The sequence below is a fragment of the Anabrus simplex genome, chromosome 1 (assembly GCF_040414725.1).
Source record: "Anabrus simplex isolate iqAnaSimp1 chromosome 1, ASM4041472v1, whole genome shotgun sequence".
Classification (NCBI taxonomy): Eukaryota; Metazoa; Arthropoda; class Insecta; order Orthoptera; family Tettigoniidae; genus Anabrus; species Anabrus simplex.
The window spans coordinates 182,539,504-182,553,310 of NC_090265.1; positions in this window are offsets into that span (position 1 = coordinate 182,539,504).

Below are 13,807 nucleotides of genomic sequence, written 5' to 3' on the forward strand. Positions count from 1 at the left end.
TGCTCGTATGGAGTGAGGGCATATGGCACTGTTGATGGTGATTCGTCCGCCGGATGGTAACGTAAAGCTTTGAGCAGACCACTTGGTCAGACCATCCCACATCCTGACGCTCAGGTCGCCTACAGGCGTCAAATAGAAAGACCTGCACCAGGCAAGCCGAACATGTCCTCGGACACTCCCGGTGCTAAAAGCCATACGATGAACAAATAAAATACAAGAAAAGACGAGAATGAAGTGAAGTTGCTGACCTAGAGAGCTCAGACTGTGTACTAGGATAGATAATCTCACACTAAAAGAGCTGCTTCAGTTGTACGCCGATACGGAACCCTTCTTTGTGGAAATCGTTCAGCGTACATCTCCGCAGCTGCAAGAGCATTCAGCCCTACTTCGCCGTAAATTGAAATCATGTCCAAATATTCCGTCAATGTAAATTGTGCCATGGCTAAGCGGTATGTGTTCGCTGCTACACATTAGTCATATTCGGGAAAGCACGGAAAATCACCTTCAGGGCTGCCGATGCTGGGATTCAAACTCACCATCTCCGGAATGCAATCTGAGAACTACGCGACCCTAACCGCACGACCAAATCACTCGGTAAGTAATTCAGTAATACTAGAGAAGAACAGACAGTCTTAGGTCACTGCAAGCACAGTGAAACTCTGATTAATGTCAGGCACCACAGCATTTGTTCTATCCTGGCCCAAGAGCTTGCAAGATTCCAGGCATGGCTGTCTTCTAAGAAGTTCATAGCATCTCCACTACCGGTAGTACTTGTCGAATAGACATCACCTTCTACGGAGGGAGAGAGAGAGAGAGAGAGAGAGAGAGAGAGAGAGAGAGAGAAAAGGAAGCGGGTATATAATCGACCCAACTATCAGATTCAAGACTGATGCGAGAGAGCAAAAAAATGACAAAGAAAGAAAAATAGATGCCATCTGTGTAACCCCTACTATCGTAATAGGTATCACTTCAGGAATTTGCAGTTGTGGGAGTTATGATCAGGAACGAGGACACGATTACTGCATCTTTCTTTGTCGACTACTGCAACAGACTCAGAATCAACAAGGATGTCGTCCACACCGTTGTCCTCACAGCATTGAAGGGATAAATCAAGACAATGAGATATCATCTACATTCGTCTTCACTCAATACGCCACAAATCACACATTTTTCTGTTTGATATTATTTTATAGGTATTGCACTTTCTCAATTCATAAGTACGCTTCGGTGGTATTTCATAACCACTGTACGCTATTCATTTATGAACTTGCTGTAGAATCCTGGATCCTCGCAGTCATCTGCAATTTCAAGTAGATTTTAGCCCGATGGCTGGTTGGATTCTCAACAGCTCCACCATTAGCTGTCTTAGATGGTTTAGGCATCACTGAAGAGACGTACTAGGGAAATGAGGAGTGAGGTAGTTTTCCGTTGCTTTCCTCGCTGAGCCAGAAGTTGCTGTTACATATCAATCTGCCAAGCCCACTGAAATGCATGAATCAAGCGACCTTTTGAGCAAAATTTTCATACTATTCATAGTAGGTGCTGGCTACATTAGGAATGGCTTACTAGCATCACTCATACCTCAATCATTTTCACATCGTTAAAGCCAAGGGTAAGACTGAGACAGATCAATGAAAGTAGTCTAACAAAATTGCAATAGGCCATACCAGAAGACATAATGTCCTGCAAACACTTAGATCTCACCAACAAAGCGATGACAATAATAATAAGAAGAGCAAGAACAAGAATAATAATAATCCTGAGGAAAGTCTTAGGCCCCACCAGGAAAAATGGTAAGTATAGAAGAAAAGGTCCGCCTATGTGGTGTAGTGGTTAGTGTGATTAGCTGCCACCCCCGGAGGCCCGGGTTCGATTCCCGGCTCTGCCACGAAATTTGAAAAGTGGTACGAGGGCTGAAACGGGGTCCACTCAGCCTTTGGAGGTCAACTGAGTAGAGGAGGGTTCGATTCCCACTTCAGCCATTCTGGAAGTGGTTTTCCGTGGATTCCCACTTTTCCTCCAACCACATGCCGGGATGGTACCTAACATAAAGCCACGGCCACTCCCTTCCCTCTTCCTTGTATATCCCTTCCAATTTTCCATTACCCCCCCGCAAGGACCCTGTTCATTATAGTAGGTGAGGCCGCCTGGGCGAGGTAATGGTCATCCTCCCCAGTTGTATCCCCAACCCAGAGTCTGAAGCTCCAGGACACTGCCCTTGAGGCGGTAGAGGTGGGATCCCTCGCTGAGTCTGAGGGAAAAACCGACCCTGGAGGGTAAAGCAGATAAAGAAGAAGACATAAGAAAAGAGAACCATGGGCTATATTCACATGTGGAATAGATAACGGACCCATTCTAGAAAGAAGGATTGCGTTCTATGGCCATCTGACACGAATGAGTTTAGGCAATCTTCTTTATGGATATGAAGACCGAATGAACCTGGTTCATTGAGGTGAAAAAAGGACTTGGGGATCATTAAGATCATTAAATGTAATGACAAATATTTAAACCTTAAAGAAAAATCGCAACATTCTTTAGGAGCAAGTATAAACAAAATAATGTAACAAAATGTGTCTACCATGCTCTGTAGCTGCAGTCACTTAAGTGGGGCCAGTATCGAGCCTTCGGGATATAGTGGGTTCAAACCCCACTGTCGGCAGCCCTGAAGATGGTTTTCCGTGGTTTCCCATTTTTACACCAGGCTGCACCTTGATTAAGGTCACGGCCGCTTCGTTCCCACTCGTAGCCCTTTCCTATCCCATCGTCGCAATAAGACCTATCTGTGTCGGTGCAGTGTAAAACAACTGGTTAAAAAAATCTGCCATAAATGAAAGTATGCAATGCATGATCCTACAACTGTACGCAGTGTATTCTGGAACCCCACCATTGCCAGACTCTGAAGATAATTTTTCATATTCACAGTATAGGCAAATTCTGGGGCTGAACCATAATTAAGGCCACGGCTCCTACCTTCCCAATCTTCACCCTTCCACAACCTTAAGTCGCCGAAAACCTATGTGTTAGTGCGACGTTAAACTACTATAGCAAAAGTGCCCAATACAGTGATTTAACAAGTTCACGTATCAAAATTATTTTCTAGCCTAAATATTGAACCGCCAGCAATTCTTATTTATTATTTATTTAAATTTATTTGTTTGTTTATTTAAATTTTTTCTGTTCGACTTTAAGGGACTAACATCTAGGTGATTGATAATTGGAATCAATTAACACATCTTAATTGGACCAAACCTGTGATCAACATAAAATAAACAAGCAAACAAGTCTAAAGTTTCACGGGATTATTAACACAGTGAACGTAGCCTCGGGGCCTCTAGGTTTACGTGGAATACGAACCATCAAGACGTGAATTTTCATTTCATAAAGTTCACCACGGATTAATCGGGATTAGAATCGCAGCTGTTTAGTCTGTCACGTCCACCGGAAACCTCTGATGTGTTAGTGCGACCAGTGATTAATTTCGGCCGGAACGCGCCGGAAGTGTTCCGGCACCTCCCAGGGATCAGGGAATTTTTTTTTTGTACAGTATTTTTAAGGGGATTGCTCAATAAAAAGTTACTGGAACATGTATGTAACAATTTTCTCACACATTTTCAAGCATCGAAACTTGTGACTTTTAAGGTGGGGGGGTTAAAATGTGTGGGTATGCGTTTCGGCACCTACAATTTTAGAAATTAAGCACTGAATGCTATGTTAAATCACCATCACTCTACCACGTCCTTCAATTGATGTTCAAAATACACGAATTACACCCTTGTAGCCTTCAAATCAAGAGCCTACTACGATATTATTTCAGCTTTGGCTGAAGGACACATGACATTCATGGCCTGAAAAGGAATAATTTTCATGTTGGGTGCATGAGGCTCCAGCTCTTAACACGACCGCATGGTGTGGTATTAGGGCGTGTTCAGTACACCGTCATCTTAGCATTACATTCGTTGTGCTCGGTTGTCAAACGAGTTCCTGAGGAGAGGTTGGTTACTCTGGGAAAGAATTCTTTTGTAATAACCAGAGCAGAGCCAGTTCCCTGCAACTCATTTAAATATAAAGGCACATGCATATCTATGGTAAGTGTCTCTTTCTTTTTTTAAAACAGCATTCAGGTTGAAAGGCGAGCACCAAATCCTTATTTATACCGCAGTAATTCAGTGTTTATGATGGAAGGTCTGCTGTAGCCCCCAGGCTCATAACTTCTCGTTTGGTTCCGATTTACTGTTCATAGACGTGGACAATTCATTTAACAGTTGAAATAAGCTGGCACAGGTTTTGGGTCAGTTCTTCCGCCCAGACCCACCTTCCGGAGGCGACCAGTTAAGTCTCCACTTACTACAGCTAGCAAAAACGGTAAAGAAGAATTTTTTTTAATAATTTGCTTTACGTCACACCGACACAAATAGGTTTTACGGCGACGATGGTATAGGAAAGAGCTAGGAATGGGAAAGAAGCGACTGTGGCTTTAATTATGGTACAGCTCCAGCATTTGCCTGGGATGAAAATTGGAAACCATCTTCAGGGCTGCCGATGGGATTCGAACCCACTGTCTCCCGAATTCATGTTCATACCTGCGTAACAATGGACGTATAGGCACCTGACAAATTCTTAGGCCCCCCCCTGCCAACTTCTCTGACACCCATTATTATATTTGCATGTAGTTATTATTTTTATGCCATGCATATTTGAAGCGTACAACTCTAATTACGAGTTATATGCAAATTATTTTGAATTTATTTAATTTTTTGCAAGCCGCTTTACGTTGCACTGACACAGGACTTATGGGCGACAGTGGGATAGGAAAGGGCTAGGAGTGGGAAGGAAGCGGTCGTGGCCTTAAGTTAGGTACAATACCGGCATTTGCCTGGAGAAGAAGTGGGAAACCACGGAAAACCACTTCGAGGATGGCTGAGGTGGGATTCGAACCCCCCTGTGATCAGTTGACTTCCCGAGGCTGAGTGGACCCCGTTCCAGCCCTCGTATCACTTTTCAAATCTCGTGGCAGAGCCTGAAATCAAACCCGGGACTCCAGGTGTGGCAACTAATAACACTTTTTTTTTCTTTTGCTAGTTGATTTACGTCGCACCGACACAGATAGGTCTTATGGCGACGAGCTAACTAAAACTAATAACTAATAACACTAACCACTACACCACAAAGACGGACGCTGAGAGAAATATGTTTGAAAATTTGTGAGTAGGGGTCTTTTGTTGTAGTTATAGGTGGGCCGGCTCAAGGTTGCACTTGACAGTTGTAAGTCATGTTGGCACCACTACAATAATGAAATGAAGAACGTCACCCGTCAGTCAGAATCACCAATCCACTACTTTTTATGTCAGATACAGTTACGCATTTTATTCATGTTAATTCGTATTTAATTCCGTATAGTGTTCATAATCTTTTATTTGCCTACACAAATATGAGCATTTAAAAGATATTATAAGGTTTAAGCGAGCTACAAAATAAATACGAACTATTTTCAGTTGATTGTTGTTGGCAACATAGGTAGTATAGTGGTGCCATCTATAAGTAGCTTGACTACTGTATTGAAGTGTTGCCGTTTTGCCTGTCGCCGCTAGCACGTGGTCAGGTGTGATTCGCGCGTTTATGAAAGTTTTGTTTTCATTTTGAGATAATTGTGAAATTTTATTTTAACGAATGCAGTGCGATGTCTCGGAAATGACAACATAGTCATGAAGCGCGAAGTGATAATCCTTTGAGCCGCGGAGTGTCCCTTAATAGTCAGGCATTAGAATTAGTGCGGAGAACTCGCGAGTTTTACGAGAGGGAGACGAAATTCGTACGCTTGTATAGCCGTCTCTCCGTTCCTGTAGATCATGTTGTGGATCGCATATCTCAAACATTAGGGCTTTCAAAGCGTACTGTCATTCAAACAGGTGTTCGCCTCCAAGAACAGAAGGAAAAAGTGACTGGGGTACATATTAAGTAAAGCTGCAACCACATTTTTACTAACCAAAACCACTCATAGATCACAATAGAGAGTGTTCAAAGTCAGAGTTTCTATATAGACCCTTAAATAAAATTGTTTATATCATAAAATTCGTGTCTTCTTCCTTTGATCTCGGTGAAGTTACCCATTGTAGGTTATTTCTTATTCGACTGGAAGAAATGCCAACTTTTTCAGTCTTTCTTGACCCATTGTGTTCCTCATATAATTCTTCTTTATTATTTTATGTTTGGAAAACGAGCGCCCTTCAATGGCAGCGTTGACAGGAAATCAGTGTAGCTTTTATAACTAGGCAGACTGAGCATATGTCCAAGGGCGCACAAAGTTTGATGGTGCAAAGAAGGGAGATATGTATAAATTAAAGCCAACAGTGAGTGTATAAATTGGTTCTTTTTTCGCGTGCTGGATGTCATAATAAAAATACAGTGTCGTTTCAGAGCTTCATGAAGCATATCGGCCGGGCTGGATGGCTCAGAAGGTTGAGGCGCTGGCTTCAAACTCCAACTTGGTAGGTTCGATCCTGGCTCAGTCGGGCGGTATTTGAAGGTACTCAAATACGTCAGCCTCGTGTCGGTAGATTGACTGGCAGGTAAAAGAACTCCTGCGGGACAAAATTCCGGCCTCTCGCCGTTTCCCGAAACCGTCAAGAAGGAGTTAGTGGGAAGTAAAGACATTAACATTATTACTTTTTTTCTTTTTTTGCTATTGGCTTTACATCGCATCGACACAGATAGGTCTTATGGCGACGACACAACATTATTACTGAAGCGTTTTGATTATTATAAGTTTAGAACCAAGATATTAAAACAAAAAATAAGTGACAGTAATCTTCTGCACACAGCACAGGAGTTTGCAGATACACACTGCAAATATATCTCAGCGTTTTCGTGAGACATTTTAAAGTTTTAAGTATGTGATCAGTACTTAGTGTTGAGATATTAAAAAAAATGAGAAAAATCGTATCATAGCGTAAAACCACTGCCTTTCGTCCAGTCTCCCGAAGTCTGTGTAGGGTTGATGTTATTTATGACACTTCTTGCAGGGCCGCGTATAAGGTTGAAACGGCGCCTCGACCCCACTCATTAATGAACGATGATGTGCCAGTTCCAGTTTTGGTTCGGGAAGTATTTCTGCTATTAACCCTCCAATGGAGAGCCGTCCCATTATCCATCAACTACCGCTAAACTCCACACAGAAAAGCTGAGGGGGGCTGAAATGAACAGTGAGACACACACAAGCACGCGAAGGGAATCTATCATTCGAGGTAAAAGTCCTTTGACCCAGTGTGATTAGCTACCACTCCAGGAGGCCCGGGTTCGATTCCAGGCTCTGACACAAAATTTGAAAAATGGTACGAGGACTAGAACGAGGTCCACTCAGCCTCCGGAGGTCAACTGAGTAGAGGGGAGTTCGATTCCCATCTCAGCCATCCTTGAAGTGGTTTTCCATAGTTTCCCACTTCTTCTCCAGGCAAATGCTGGGATGATACGTAATTTAAGGCCAAGGGTGCTTCCTTCCCTCTTCCTTCCACCTTTCCATCCCCCACAAGACCCCTGTTCAGCATAGCAGGTGAGACAGCCTGAGCGAGGTACTGGTCCTCCTTTCCAGTTTTATTCCCGACCAAATGTCTCACGTTCCAGGACACTGCCCTTGAAACGGTAAAAGTGGGATCCCTCGCTGCGTCCAAGGAAAAAAAAAACACCATGGAGAGTAAACGGAAAATAAATAAAATTTATAGTCCGATGTCCTTCCTGCCACCAACTCTTTGTGGAGGGCTATATTCACTATTGCGTATTCCTGTGGTGGTTGGTAGTGTGGTGTGTTGTATGCGGATGAAGAGAGGTGTATTAAGACGAGCACAATGACCCAACCCCAAGCCAGAGGAATTCACCATACACAGTAGATAAAATCCTCGACCCGGCAAGCATGGGCGCCCGCAGGATCTTTTCCAGGAGGGGGCACATAAACAATTTTCTTGAATATAAAAACCAATATAACGTCAGCAGCATTAAATTGTTTACAGAAACTTCCAGTTATAACATATGCTAGATGACTGTCAGTAATTTCAGTTTATGAAATAATCTGGTATGACATTAAACAATTGAACATCAACATCTTTAGAATTCCAGGGGGGGGGGGCAAGTGCCCCCCTTGCCCCCCCTTGCGGGCGCCCATGCCGGCAAGGGATCGAATCCGGGGCCCATCTGAGCCGAGGGTCAGTATGCTGGTGATTCAGCCAAGGAGCCGGGTGAGTAACGATCTATAATGAAGGTTACTTGTCATCGTGTACATGTTTTCCAAGACCATAACAAATACCGTACCGAAACAGAAGAACTGATCATACACAGTTAACATCCCCGGAAGTTGAACCACGGACGTCCTGAACCGAAAAGCAGTATGCTAACCATTCGACCAAAGACCTGGACACTCAGATAAAATGATAATATCAATGGCAAATCACGAGTCTAGTGCCTGAATGTATGTATGTCCAACCCTTGTCCCGTTTTTCTACGGGCTCGGGTATGAAATGAGATGAATCTTCGTAGCGAGTTTATACGACCTGACGTCCCTCATCAGAGGAGTTAATGATATGAAAAGATTGGCGTGATATACTTTATAGTAGTAGGAAGGGAGAGGGTGAAACCCGGTGCCGGCAAATAGTCTACTATCGAATAGCACCAAGGGGTGTGCTCAAGGTTTATCGTCCCCATACGACAAACGAATCACTACCAACAGCTTCATGTGCCTTCACTCCACATGAATTGAATGCAGGATTCTGGCCCGCAATCTAGGGATTAAAAGTTATATACTACCACCTCTCTTACCGGTACCCTCGCCGCCAACACTCTGACGGTGAATTTTTCGAACAACCGGACTCGAACCGGCTAATCATGGTTTCAGACCTTCCACCTTTGCATTCCCCACAAGACCCCTGTTCAGCATAGCAGGTGAGACCACCTGGGCGAGGTACTGGTCCTCCTTCCCAGTTTTATTCCTGACCAAATATCTCACGATCGAGAACGCTGGCCGGTCATGCAGTTCATTGTCTGAATAGACTAAGTTATTAGCAAAGCAAAGTCATCCCCGAACAGTCCATGAAGGCCCTTGGAGGGGTGGAAGGTAAAGGCTTCCACTATTCGTAACTTCGGCACGTGATGGGGTAGAGTGGTTTGCCTCCAGGAATCAACCTGGTACTCATTTTTGGTGTAGGCTGAGTGAACCTCAGGACCATATGCACCTCCGGAAGTGGAAATCTCATTTTCTTAAATTTTACGACTTTCTGACGGGGATTCGAACCGACGTCCTTCCGGGCGAACCAAGCACGCCTTTACCGCCTCTGCCAGGCAGCCCCTCTAAGTTATTATCTTAACCTAAATAACCCGTTGAAGACAACTTGTCCACACACATTGCTCAGCTTCCCAACTAGCGAATATTGAGTAAGCAAATAGATTTAATAGTATTTGAGTTTCTTCCTGTGAAATGAAACATTTCTTACGAACCCCATTAAAAGGGATGCGCTCTGTTTTGTGACGGTTATAATTCATATCCCGAATAATTATCCACGTTCCGCTCGTAAGAACTGTCATCCGCGCTGTAATAAGGCGGCGAGGAGACGCTCCATTGCATTGTTTTTCATTCTTTTGTTCTGCTCAGCCAAGTCCAGTGTACGCCAGGGGTAAGAAAAACACGCTCTTTTTAAGGGTCATCAGTAGGGCTCAGATTTCCATAGCCCAAAATCTCTGGAAATATATCACTAATACTGATCTGCATTTAGGGCAGTCGACCAGGTGGCAGATTCCCTATCTGTTGTTTTCCTACCCTTTTCTTATATGATTGCAAATAAATTGGAAATTTATTGAACATCTCCCTTGGTAAATTATTCCAGTCCCTAACTCCCCTTCCTATAAACGAATGTTTGCCACGATTTGTCCTCTTGAATTCCAGCTTTATCTTCTTATTGTGAGCTTTCCTACTTTTAAAGACACCACTCAAACTCATAACACTATCCTCCACCACAATAACACGCAGTTACCTACACATGGCAGATGCCGCCCACCCTCATCGGAGGGTCTGCCTTACAAGGGCTGCACTCGGCTAGAAATAGCCACACGAAATTAAAATTACCACTCAAACTTATTCGTCTACTAATGTCATTCCACGCCATCTCTCCACTGACAACTTGGAACATACTACTTAGTTGAGCAGCTCGTCTCCTTTCTCCCAAGTCTTCCCAGCCCAAATTTCGCAACAGTAACGCTACTCTTTTGTCGGAAATCATTCAGAACAAATCGACCTGCTTTTCTTAGGATTTTTTCCAGTTCTTGAATCAAGTAATCCTGGTGAGGGTACCATACACTAGAACCATACTCTAGTTGGAGTATTACCAGAGACTTATATCCCTCTCATTTACATCCATACTACAACCCCTAAATACCCTCATAATCATGCACAGAGATCTGTACCCTTTATATACAATTACATTTATGTGATTACCCGAATGAAGATCTTTCCTTATATCAACACCTAGGTACTTACGATGATCCCCATACGGAACTTTCATCCCATACACGCAGTAATTAAAACTGGGAGGGGTTTTCCTATTTGTGAAACTCACAACCTGACTTTTAACCCCGTTTATCGTCATACCATTGCCTACTGACCATCTTACAACATTATCGAGGTCATTTTGCAGTTGCTCACAATCTTTTAACGTAGTTATTTACTCTATACATAATAACATCATCCGCAAAAGTCCTTATCCCCGATTCCACTGCTGTACTCATATCATTTATGTATGTATGTATATATATACAGTATATATAAGAAAACATAAAGGTCCAATAATACTGTCGTCGCCATAAAACCTATCTGTGTCGGTGCGACGTAAAACAAGTAGCAAAAAAATAAAAAATATAAAAGGTAATGCTGCCTTGAGGAATTCCCCTTTAATTATTAAAGCGTGAGATAAAGCTTCGTCCGCCTCTGTGGTGTAGTGGTTAGTGGAATTAGCTGCCACCCCCGGAGGCCCGGGTTCGATTCCCGGCTCTGCCAAAAAATTTGAAAAGTGGTACGAGGACTGAAACGGGGTCAACTTAGCCTCGGAAGGTCAACTGAGTAGAGGTGGGTTCGATTCCCACCTCAGCCATCCTGGAAGTGGTTTTCCGTGGTTTCCCACTTCTCCCCCAGGCAAATGACGGGATGGTACCTAACTAAAGGCCACGGTCGCTTCCTTCCCTTTTCCTTGTCTATCCCTTCCAATCTTCCCATCCCCCCCGCAAGGACCCTGTTCAGCATAGCAGGTGAGGCCGCCTGGTCGAGGTACTGGTCATCTTCCCCAGTTGTATATCCCGACCCAGAGTCTGTTTTTTGTTTTTGGAAATTTCACTTAAGGGGGGAGGGTGAAAGGAAGTGAAAAAAATTAATTCTTTCTATGGAGAAACTTATATCTCAACAACTTAAGGTTACACACGTGTACATTTTTATTTGGAGTCACCTTAAAAATAAAGAAGGAGGGGGGGGGGTTCAACTTAACCGACTGGGGTGAAAAAGGAGTTGAATTCTTTTTATGAGGATACTTATATCTCAAAAACTAAAGATGTTAGAGGCATGAACATTTGTATTTGGAATCTTCTTTCAATGTAAAGGTAAACGTGTTCTTTTGTCTTCGGAAAATCCACTTAAGGGGTGACTGAATTGAAAAATTACTTGAATTTTTTGTGTGAGGATACTTATATCTCAAAAACTAAAGATGTTAAAGACGTGAAAATCGGTATTTGGAATATCCTTTAAAAACAAAGCCAACGGCCGTAGCCGTGTTGAAACACCAGATCCCGTGAGATCTCCGAAGTTAAGCAACATTGGGCGTGGTCAGGAGGTGGATGGGTTGCCACGCGCTGTTGGTGGGGAGTAAGGGAATGGAGGAGCGGAAAGGAACTGGCCACCCTACCGCACGTAAACTCCGGCTCAGGAACACCTCTGCGGAGGTTCGGACCTGCCTTCGGGCAGAATAATCCCTACCTTACCTTTAAAAACAAAGAAACACGCACTTTTGGGGAGGGAGGAATCAACTTAACGGATAGGAAGGGGGGTGAAAAAGTAGTTGGATTACTTTTATGAGTACACTTATATCTCAAAGCTGAAGATGTTACAGACGTGAAAATTGGTATTTGGAATCTCCATTAAAATAAATAAACAAGCATTTGTTTCTCTCGGATGTTCGACGTAAGGGGTGTGGGGTTGAAAATAAATACAAGGAGTTGAAATATGTTTATGAGGATACTTTATCTTTAAAACTGAAGCTGTTGCAGACGTGAAAGTTGATATTTTAAATATCCTTTCAAAATAAAGGAACACGTATTTTTTGTTTTCGGAAAGTCCACTTAAGGCGGGAGAGGGGTGGAAAGAAGTGAAGAAGGAGAAGTTGAATTATTTTTATGAGTATACATTTATCTAAAAAAACTGAAGGTGTTACAGACGTAAAGACTGTGAGAAGTGGTATTTGGAATCTCCTTTAAAGATAATGAAACACGTATATTTTTGTTTTCGGAAAATCCGATTAAGGGGCTGAAAAGAATTGGAAAAGCGGGTGAATTTTTAAAATGAGTACCGGTATATCTACATTATATGTCAAAACTTAACATGTTAGAGAGAAGAAACTGGGTATTTGGAAAGTCCTTAAAAATACAGGATACCGGTACAAATTCACACACAGCTTAAGTATTTCCAGTGCTTAGTACTACGGCTTAAAATACTATAGCTTGAGCTTACTACTAGTCCGTCTCTGTGGTGTAGTGATTGGTGTGATTAGCTTCCACCCCCAGAGGCCCGGGTTCGATTCCCGGCTCTGCCTCGAAATTTGAAAAGTGGTACGAGGGCTGGAACGGGGTCCACTCAGCCTCATGAGGTCAACTGAGTTGAGGGGGGTTCGATTCCCTCACCAGCCATCCTGAAAGTGGTTTTCCGTGGTTTCCTACTTCTCCTCCCGGTAAATGCTAGGATAGTACCTTGTTCCGGCCTAGCTATGGCTAGACCACCTACTTACTCGCTACCACTTTAGGACAGATAGCAGCACCCTTCAGCACCCAGCCGGAAGTGGTGTGGATGGAAGGGGATGAGAGACTGTCATGCTTGGGTGCCTCGTGCGAGAGGACACGAGAACATGTGACTGACTGTTATCGAGGGCATCTGCCCATCAATACTCAGTATTATGTATTTATAATGTGTTATATAAGTGTCTTAAATGTAATAAATGTTAGTATTTAATCAAGTGAGTGAGTTTACGTTCAAAACATGGTCCAATTACCGGGCCGGATTATCTACACCACGAGGATCTCGTGAAAGCAGCGTGGCGTGTAGTATGGACGACTAGTTTCTACAGTAACATGGAAATACTTGGAAGTTCACTTCAATGACATCATCTGGCAGTCCCAGGTTCGATGTTCCAGCACCAGAGGTAAACTAAACTGAAGGCAGGTCAGTACTATTCATTTAAGGCTCTCCTTTTCTCCTTGTTATTGTCTTACCCCCTCCATCATGGAATCTTCAACAAGGCAAAAGCTTCTTAAGCAGAGGTCGCGATTTAAAGCGCAACTTACCCGCTCGGAAACATTCGTTGAAAATTTCATCGCTCAACAGCATTCGAATTCGCATGAAATTAAACTGCGATACGAAGACATGAGTGCATTAATGTCGAAGTTTGATGACGTGCAGTCAGAATTAGAATTAGGAGACGCTGAAAACGAGCAAGCTCATGATCAGGCGCGTGCCGAATTCGAAACCAAATACTACAAGGTAAAGGGCGAAATGAGTAAAATAATAGCGAACCTTGAA